Genomic DNA, 10,957 nt, shown 5'->3' on the forward strand with positions numbered 1-10,957 from the left:
GGATTTATAATAGATGAAATTCTACCCAGAAGATGGCTTTTAAATCACCTGACTCAGTGCAAACAGTTGCCATAGTTTTCATTAAAAGTTCTAGGACTGACCGACCTAGAGAATTTTTTTGAATCTCTCAGAGGAATTTGTGCTTTTCAGGTGCATGGTTGTTGATGGTTGGAAATAAATTGAAAGGGAAAAGGGATTATATGCTGAGTGTGTGTGTGTGTGTGTGCACGTGTGTGTGTGTGTGTGTGTGTGTGTGTGTGTTTGGAGAATGGAGTGGCTGTCACTTGAAAACCATCATAAAGCTGCTGTGTTTCTTAACAAGTGACAGAACATTTCATTTGGCCATGTAAACATGATAATTAATCATATACCTCAATATTTCTATGGAAAGTTGTACAGTTTGGATTGCTTTGTTTTGGATCTCAGATGAACATTTTCATTTTGAAAAAATAGAGCTATCTTTTAGATGGGAAACTTTCAGTGGATTTGACAATAATTCTAGAGTTGCTCTCACTGTGCCAGGTATCTTTCTTAAAGTGATAAAATTAGCTGACTAGATTAAATATGTGTGTGTGTGCATACACACACTCGTAATTTTTTCTTATATTCAGATGTTAGAAATGAAATACGAGGCAAGGTTTTATTTCTGCCAAAATTAACTGTCAGAAAAGGGGTTTCCTTAATCTCTTATATTATGAGGTTCTCTCTTAATTTAGTTTCTTTTTCTTTGTTGTTAACAAAAAGATATTTTTCAATAAGGAAAATAGAGCAGAAGTGACCCCAAGCAATGTTTGCTTGGTGTGCTTATAGGGGCATGGATGGAATTGGTGTAAAGGAGTTAAATAAGTTTTACATAGATTTAATAATGATTCCAAGCTATATTATCTAAAAATTGTAATTACTATCCAGTAATATCCAGGATATCACCATAAACCTTTTAAAGAGTAATTTATAAAGCAAATAGTAAATGATTGTAGTTGTAAAGAAGCTGCAAAGATAAAGATCAACTTGACTAATGTTATATACAGCACTGTCATGTAGATACATCACTATCTCAAGCAATTTGAAGCAAGGAAACTCTTAGGCTTTGCAATGTCAAAGTCATGGATGCTGGAAATGCAGGTGCAAAGTTTTAATAAGTTTGACTCATGAAAGTGAGAAATTATTTTAAATTAATATTTTATTTTCTATGTGATTTTGAAATGTATATGAGAATCTATATTATTAATAATAAATGGATTTGAGTAGCCATTTGACAATTTCATCAATATTTATGAGAGTTTTCAATTCAACTAGTGAACTAATAAATACATTAAAGTTTAATGCTTAAGTGTGTACGTTCCAGACCCCTTCACCCGGGGGTAGAATCTCTGTCACCTTTTTTGCTGTATGATCTTGGTGCAAATCACTTTTCTGCATCTTGGGTTCCTCCTGTATAAAATAGTCACAATACCGACCTTGTAGGATTGTTATAAAAAGCCAATGAGGTAATGTATATGCAAGTGCTTAGAGCACAGCCTGGCATATAGTAACTTGTGTGCAAGTGATCTTATTATTGATTTATCTTTGGAAAAATGGGCAAAGCCTTACATTTTGCAATATATGCTATTTAGATCATACACTCTCTCACCACACTGAAGGATTTTACTTTTCCATTTTGAAGTGAAGTTCCTGTGCAATTCCTCCTACTCAATGCTTTCTTTCAACATCCAATAGAAAAGGCTTTCTAAAAGTATTTGCTTAGGAACATCAATTGTCTTGTGACTGACAGCCTCTTTTCAACCAATTTACTAATTTTGATGATTTGTTTTTCTCATCAGGAGTCCTAGGTATACTATTTGTGTTCAAATCATCCCTAATTCATATATGTAAGAATTAAATTTTAGATAGATTGTAAGTTGCCCACCTGTAGCTAATGAAGTTTATGATTCTAACCCCGAAAAACATGAAGGTGGCCTTTCTGCCTTGGGAGAGGGCAAGGATCCTACCACATTTCAGTAGCTAATTCCAACACATAAAAGTATATGTTCGGGCAGAAAGACACGTGAAATATTCACGTGTATAAGCCCTATCTTTTCAAATCTTCTCTGTTATATTAATAGCTCCCTCTAAAACACTATTATTATGTAAGAAAGTAGCAAGGAACTTTTGAGAGAGACCTCCCCACACCCTGGTGTGTCTGTTCAGACTGTCCTCCAGGGTCTAGAGGCAGCGTGCTCTGTATGGCGGGAATAAAGCTTTGTGCTTATACCACATCTAGTTGTGGCGTGTGTCGGGCCAAATACATAACTGTTTTGGAGGCTTTTGCAATCAGACACAAAACTACTCACATAAAAGCAGAAACAGCGCAAGTTTTGTTATCACTTTGAGAAAATTCTAAACCATGAAAATTTGAAGGTTCACAGAGGAGGGTAATTGGACTATAAGTGTATTATGACATGGAAGTTACTCAGTTTGTAAAATTTCTTAAGGTATTCGAAGCAGTGAGTTTCTCTCTGTATATATGAGATTTGTTCATAATATATAGACTTTGGGGGGAACATACAAAGCTGAACTACAGTAATGCTAGTTCTAGGTATCACAGTGTTAAGAACAAGGTTATTTATTTATTTTTTTGGAATTGAATTTGAAAAATATCAGACCTAAAGTTAGGGAGGACCTTGACTGGAAAAGAGAGGCATCCGTAAGGAAGATTCTATAGTTCACAGTGATTACGTCATTTGGTCACTATATTATATCTATTTCATAGAGGAAACTGAGGTGCACAGAACTTATCTTGCCCAGGTTTGTTTGACTTAGAAGGTAGTTGACTAGAAGATAAATCCACGTATGCCTAACATGAGGCTTATGTCTTTTGGACCTGGTAGGAGGCTAGAAGAATATTAAATTCTTACAAATTGTTAAATTTTGGGCAAGTTTCTCCAGTGGTTATAAGGCAAATAAAATTTCGTGGAGCTATTTCCATCAAGCATAGTCATATCAACACTCAAAAATGTCTACAGGTAATTTAATCAGGAAAATATTAGATCTATCAACATATTCTTATCTCATGACACGTTTAGAAAACTTTTGTTTCCTACCATTGTATATGCTTACAACCAAAATAAATTGTATATTGCTCCACAATCTTTCTCTTTGGTTTGTGAAATATTGGTGGATGAAGCATTCGAGAACAAGAGCATTTGTTAAGGGGTTATGACAGAAGTCAAAATTAATTTTGGTGAATAATACTTGAGTCCAGATGTTTACTTTTTCTGGTGTTCTTAAAGAAATATGATTTAAAAAATAAAAGTTGATCAGATTATAAACAGATCTTTAAAATGAGCTACTAAATAATATTTCTGCCTCATCAAGCTGTATGTAGAAACAGGTCAAAGGGTGTCAGAACTTAGCAGTATCTGAAAGATCAGTAGTAGAAAGAAAAAGAAAAGAAAAAAACAGGGGGTGTGTGAGAGAGAGAGAGAGGGTGTATGTGTGTTTGTGTGTGTGTGTATGCCCAGAGAGAGAGAGAGAGAGAGAGAATATGAATGGCTTTTAGAACATAACTCGAGTGAGTGAAGGGTAGTGTCTCTAGCTGGGTGACTTTGGCCACTAAAGCCCAGTAGATTACTGATCTGTTCCCAGAAAGGGCTTTAATTCTAGCTACAGAAATTTTAGGCCTGGAAAGGACCCGTGCTTTGACCCGTGTTGTCAATAAAATTTAATAATGGTATTGTTATTCTAGTTTGTGGGAAAAAATTTTAAGATTCCTTGAATATAGCATCTAGTCGTACATCTCTTTTAAAGAAGTATTTAGTTAACGTTAAATTATACTTGCACTTAATCTAAGTCTAATATATGATTTTTTCATGCTATTCTGAAAAGAACAGAGGTGGCAGGGGAAAGGGATGAAAACAATGTTTATAAAACTATGTTTAAACCAGACATGGTGGCACGCGCCTGTAGTCCCACGTTTTGCAGAGTCTGGCACGTGGTAATTTGCAGTTAACACTTCTTTAGTGATTTCTGTGTGCCAAGCACTTCTCCAAGTGCTTTACACCCATTCGTTCATTTAATCTGCACAGCACAGGCTTTCAATAAATGATGGAAGAATGAAAATATAGTCTCCCATATTTTCACTAATAGCCCAGAGAAAAACAGAAAATGCCTCTAGTAATATACTGACTCCTCTCTGTAAAGCTTAAAAACATGAACATAAAAAGTATTCACAAAAATCCAGTGATAATATGGGAGAAAAGTATTCACTTGAGTAAATTCTTAGTGATGCACCTTAATATAAAGTCAGTTTTTAGTCACTAAATGGGAAATCTAATTTACCTTAGGTAGTTGCGTTACTCAAGCTGCCCGGGAAGGTTGGATAGATTCCAACCATCACCCCAAACCTTGTATGTTCTGTTGTAACTATTACTTGAAATAAAGTGCTCCCAAGGTTAGTTTGAGAAATTATCAGTTCAATAAATTTCAATTGATAGCAATATTTTTTGTTTGTTTTTGTTTTTTAACTATTGGATTTCTGAATGATGCTGCAATGATAATATACATTATGGAACGGGAAACTCTCTTTTACATAAAACACCTGTTGGGAGTAGAATCCCACAAAACTCATTCCCTGTGCTTTCTGGCTGGATTGGGGGTCTGGTCCCACAGGTGCTGGGCGTATTGGTAATGCAGAGATTCTTGGGAGAGAAAAGGAAGGGGAAGAAGGGCAGCCACCCTCGTTTCTACCACACTATCCCCGATTTCAGGTATTTTACCAACTCAACAAAGTATTTATTCAGTAGTGTCAGAGACTTCAAGGCATCCGTATACATTACATTTATGTTCAAAATAGAGTTCATTTATTAGCTAGCAATTTTATAAATGCCAACCATTAGATTAATTAATAAATTACTGATTATCAAATAAATGTCTAGTTATATATGGGCATTAGTCATGTGTAAAACTCCCTTTTTAAAAGCTAATTACTGTAGCATCCCTGTTTGTCCTGTAAACTAAAACAAAACAAGCTGTTATACAAATGGTACCAAGGTTTTATGAAACCGATTAATTTTCGGTTTGTGCTTACTTTATGTTAGCACTCAGGTTTAAACGTGGGCGCCTACACCTGTGTCTGCCTCCTGGTGCCCAACCCCCATACGGTTTGTTTGCCTCTGAAAAACTCCATTTTTCCTAGGCTTGGACTCAGGTCTCTAGGAAGGGTGTTGTGTGGCAGGGCCAAATCAGTGCATTTCAGACTCTTCCCTTATGGGAACACCTTTTATAACTTCTCCCATTCCATAACCTGACCGATGTGTGTTGTCAATAAAATTTAATAATGGTATTGTTATTCTAGTTTGTGGGAAAAAATTTTAAGATTCCTTGAATATAGCATCTAGTCGTACATCTCTTTTAAAGAAGTATTTAGTTAACGTTAAATTATACTTGCACTTAATCTAAGTCTAATATATGATTTTTTCATGCTATTCTGAAAAGAACAGAGGTGCAGGGGAAAGGGATGAAAACAATGTTTATAAAACTATGTTTAAACCAGACATGGTGGCACGCGCCTGTAGTCCCAACTGTTCGGGAGGCTGAGGTGGGAGGGTTGCTGGAGCCCAGGAATTCAAGAGCAGGCTGGGGAACATGGTGAGACCTTGTCTCAAAAGCTCAAACTATGTTTAATTCATTTTTCTATTGCTTGTAACACCTATCACAATGACTGTTGGGGTAGTAGAAGTTCCATGTGGAATCAGGAATGTCTTATTCACCTTGATATTCCCTGCTCCTGACAGAGTGTCTGACTTAGCAGGAACTCAATAAGTCTTTATTAAATAGAATTGAATTTTTAAGAGCAAAAATATTTCTTTCTCTTTTGAGTCTTTATGGTTCTGGGCCTACGATTACCACATAATTCTGATATTTGTGGCTGTAAATAGGCATAGGTGAATACACTTCAGAACTTGAGGGATGCTTAGCAAATCTGTTTATTTAATAGAAGGATAGTTTTATTTATACATGAACAAGTAGAAAACTGATATTTATATATGTGTGTAGAGATCAGTAAATGTTGTCCATAACTTTCTCAGTTCCCTAGAATTGGTGTATAAAGGCTGGATGCAGGTCCCTTCTATTAGGTTTGAAGCTCTGTCAGCTCCCAGTGTTGTCCACACAGTGAATTCTTAGTCAGCAAAGATGATCAGATGATGGATTCTAACAAGAAAGTCCTGTAAGACATGAATAAATAAAAAGTAAAAATTCATTAGATAATTATTTCTTCATTTGACATATTAATTTTTTTAAAAAAATCACACACTGTGACACGTCAGTCTGAGTCATGTCTGTAAAAGATAATCAATAAAAATTAGTTTATTATTCTGTAATTACATGTATCGATCGATGCCTTTTAAAATCTCTGAGCCATAGAGTAACGTTTCCCCAGTTGCCTTCTGTGGTAAATGACTGAATTAAATGGCAGTGGAGCTAGGATGATGAGGGGTATTTATCCTGGCTATGAACATGTTATTTATTTTACTATCTGAGAAGTGTCACTTAGCTACATTTAAAATCATAGTCATGAATACATTTCTACAAACTTCTGTGTTCAAATTATTCACAAATAATTCCTGCAATTAATTCACTATTCTACATTGTGAATAAAACATAGAAATTCTGAATTTAGAAGGATTTGTCTATCTACTCCTTATAGAGAAATCGTTATTCTCCTAAATTTTATATGTTAATATTTCCTAATATCTTTATAATTTTTTAAAAACACTCTTAGTGAGATGGGCTTGCAGTTATTTCACACATTTGAATAAACATCTCACTTCTCTGAGCTCCTCCAACATACGGGTTTATATCCATTTATTTGGCATCTAATTATATGCCCCCTAATAAATTCATGTTTAAATCTGTCCTTTGTATACATTGATCCTTTAAAGTTAAAAAACACTGTTTCTGAACATATTGTATATAAATATTGTTAAATATCATGCACTTAACGTAGGGAGGGGTGTAATTTATTCAGAGAGTCAGGTCTGAATGATATGGGATATAAATATATTTTGCTGGGTCTGGGGGCTCACGCCTATAATCCTAGCACTCTGGCAGGCCAAGGTGGGAGGATTGCTTGAGCTCAGGAGTTTGAGACCAGCGTGAGCAAGAGTGAGACCCCGTCTCTACTGAAAATAGAAAAATTAGCCGGGTGTCATGGTGCGCACCTGTAGTCCCAGCCACTCGGGAGGCTGAAACAGGAGGATGGCTTAAACCTAGGAGTTTCAGGTTGCAGAGAACTAGGATGATGCCACTACACTCTACCTGGGGCAACAGAGCCAGACTCTGTCTCAAAAATAAACAAACAAAATACATTTTACCTGTTTGTTTGAAGCTTTGAGGTTTCAAAACCCATTGATCATTGTCATAAACCTGAATCATCTCCCTCAGGAGGCTTATTCTAGAGAGGGGATAAGGATCAAAGGGGAGATGGGAATGTTACTAAAGTAAACCTTTATTTAAGTTGTAACAGTTAGTCTTTTTATTATTATTCACCAGCTAAATAGGATCAGTATGCAGGCACAAAAAAGAGAATGTTATCAGTAATTCACGATGCTAGTTAGCATATCTTTTGAACTGTCGTGTGTATTACTGGTCAATAGTTTAAGTGTCATATTATAGATAAATGTACTATCTTTTTAAATTCAGAAGACTTGGCAGTAACTGATAAGAGCCTGAGGTTCTTAAGGGCAGTGTTTTCTTAGAGTTTTACTTGCTAACTAGGACATAATAAGAGAAAAGGGCCTCAGTAAACATTTGTTGAATGAGCGAATGTGTGAATGTTTTCCTTTTTTGTGAATGCATTTTGTCTGATATACGAGGGGTAGTAGACTTCAGAACTTGAGGGATGTTTAGCAAATCTGTTTATTTTAATAGAGGCTATTTTTATTTGAACATGAACAAGTAGATAGATAGGTAAACGCTGTCCATAACCTTCTCAATTCTCAGTTATTTGCTGGCATTCTTTTCTTTTTCTCCATAGAGCTTAGTGTAGTCACTTGTATGACAATATACTTAATCGACTCTAAGATGCTCTTTGTTTTTAACTTTTAAACATCATGTGGGCATAAAAGAACCTCAAATCTGTTTTATCATTTAAACTGTTTCTTGCCATGAAGTTGCATTTGTGACTAGTAATAAATATTGATAGTAGCAGAATAATTTGCTCATTGATGTGTGATTTGGGAATTGTAACTTACTAAATTAAATGTTGATGCAAATTCTTCTTGACCACCAAACCTACTTATTTAACCATCAAATTTCATATTATTTAAGGTTCATTGTATGCCCATAAACTTGAAAAATTTATGGCTGGGAGCAATGGCTCATTCCTGTAATCTGAGCACTCTGGGAGGACCAGGCGGGAGGATAGCTTGAGCTTAGGAGTTCAAGACCAGCCTGAGCAAGAGCAAGACCCCGTCTCTACTAAAAATAGAAAAATTAGCCAGGAGCAGTGGCATGCCCTTGTAGTCCCAGCTACTCTGGAGGCTGAGGTATGACACCAGCGCATTCTACCTGGGGCAACAGAGTGAGAGTCTGTTTCAAAAAAAAAAAATCATGTGATTTTTGGTAAATAGGATAATATTTAGTAATTTATGAATTTAAAAAGTGAAGACTCTTACCTAATAACATTTTTGGCTTAGTGGTATGGAATAGAATATAATATCTTAATTTTAAAATGTCTTCTTGGAGATCTGATTCAAGTTGTAGTCCTAGTTTTTCCTGCTCCTTCCATAGCTTCTTGTAGATTTCACAAAACTACACCGTACTGGCAGTCTCCACCCACAGGTGACCCACGTTTCTTCTAGCCATTCAGGATGTAGTATCACTAGTGATTCTGGAAGCAGCAGTCTTTCTGATATCTACCAGGTAAGAAGATTTTCTTGTCATTTGCTTCATTTTCATGTATTCCAAGGAGTTTCAGGGTTCTCAGTTAATATTAATAGAATCTATAAATTAAATATTTGTGTGTATATTGTATGTACATATATGTACGTAAAACATTAATGTTTATACTTCTCACAGACAGCATGTTATATGTTTGTTTGTTTTGGGATGTAAAACTACTGCCTAATTGTACTTGCCTCTGCTACTACCGGTTATCAGAATTTTAAGCAGAGTGGTTGGAATGGAATCATTTGTCTTGACTTTAAATATTTCATTCATTTGACTACAGGTGTAGTATGTTTATGACTCTTTCTCGACTAAACACCATAGGGGGAAACTTTGGAGGGGGGCTTTTATACTAAGTGTTTCTTATTAAAGTCCATATTGAGTATGACAAAAGGAAGGGATTATTAAGAGTGGATCATTGAATTATATTCGTTGTATTTTAAAAAATTACCTATAGATTTAGCTATGTGTTTCAAATAAAAATCTTACGGTACCAATGAATGGAAAATAAGCTAGAACTATGGGATTCCAAACATATTTTTAAAACAAAATAATCTTAATTGTTAAGGAATAGTTGATTGGCTTCAAATATGCAAATTTAGGAAGTGACTAAAATATGCAAAAGAAATCCTCCTTTCAAACACATTCCAATAATACTTGATTTTAGATGGTTTCAAACAAAAGAACATTACATTCACAAAGTATAGTTCGTGGCTCCTTAGGAATTGTGACATGAGGTGACCATAAAAAGTACCCTTTTTTAGGAACATTATAGTTATGAAGGATCATTGGTGTATTTAGGCAGTGCTAAGTTTCTATATTTTTTAATTACTAAACGTAAGTGAATAATTAGAATGCCATAAATATAAGACATATTTGTTTAAGTTCCAAATTTAGTAGATCTTAGAAAATAAATTTTCTTTTAAAGAGATAGTCTATTAGTTATACACTTTTCTCAATCTACCTGCCTCCCTACCCAACACCATCTATTTCTGGAAGTTCATTGTTTTAAAAACATTTATTCCACAGTTCCCTTCCATGGAACTATGAATGGTATACATAAAAGCTGTGCTTAAGCTTATATTAACGAAAATATCACAGATGAGCCCTTGTCCTCTAAACGTCGAGATGATTATTACACATTTTGACAATCTATAATGGGAATACAGCTTGAGATTATAGCAGTTATTACTGTTTTCTTCAAGCATACACAAACGAATGGAATTTCTAAAAGATAAATTTATAATAAGAATGAAACAATTTGCTTCTATAATTTATTGAGGGCTGTTCTGAGGGGAATTTTACCCAAATGTACAATTGTCATGAGTAAGCTGGATGCATTCATGATGAAATTCCTGATGGTACGTCTGTCCCTAGCTATCATCCAAATGTCTGGGTGGGTGAGAGTTCCTAATTGCTCTGGCGCAGTTGGAGCTTACAGTCTGCAGTATGACTTTGTCTTGGTATTAGATAAAAAGGAGGGTCCCTGTGTATCATTTTGATACATTTAGTTGAGTTTCAAAGCTATTTGCTTCGAACTTGATGACAGGCATGTAGCCTGTAAGTTTATATTTGTCATAAGGAAAACTCCATAGCTGTATCTAAGGATTTGGCTATTAGCTAGGCAAAACTTAACATTTAATATTCTCAATAGACCATTTCTATTATCTTTAAATCAGAACTTCTTAAGGTGAGAAGAAGCCTGACATCTCATTGGTCCAACTCCAAGTCTTACATTGGATCCTATCCAGCAAGCATCCAGTTATTCTTGAACAGTGCCAGGGACGAGCAGCTCTCTCTCATGGCAGCCCATTTAATCTTTGCACAATTCTGACTTAGGGGATCTTTTCCTTTTTTGTTGAAAGCTGTCACATTGAGGTGAGTGTAAATGCTCATCAGATGGGCACGGAGAGGTTGAAATTGAATGCTGTGAACAAGGGAGAAATGGGTAGAATAATGTTGCTGCTGCAGTGGAGGAAGGAGAGAAATTTCAGAGGAAAGTGAAATGATGAGCGTTAGGAGAAGAAACCCT

General features: G+C 35.4%; 1 long non-coding RNA gene across 1 annotated transcript; it reads right to left on the reverse strand.

The window, feature by feature from the left end:
• Positions 1-5,954: 5,954 nt before the first annotated feature.
• On the reverse strand, positions 5,955-8,950 carry LOC123638531. The gene is made up of 3 exons (XR_006735382.1): positions 8,655-8,950; positions 7,353-7,432; positions 5,955-6,203 (listed from the first exon to the last, which is right to left on the reverse strand). It is a non-coding gene; the product is annotated as an uncharacterized LOC123638531 (long non-coding RNA).
• Between the last annotated feature and the right edge of the window lie 2,007 nt (positions 8,951-10,957).

Source organism: Lemur catta, chromosome 5 (genome assembly GCF_020740605.2).
Source record: "Lemur catta isolate mLemCat1 chromosome 5, mLemCat1.pri, whole genome shotgun sequence".
In the NCBI taxonomy this organism is placed as follows: Eukaryota; Metazoa; Chordata; class Mammalia; order Primates; family Lemuridae; genus Lemur; species Lemur catta.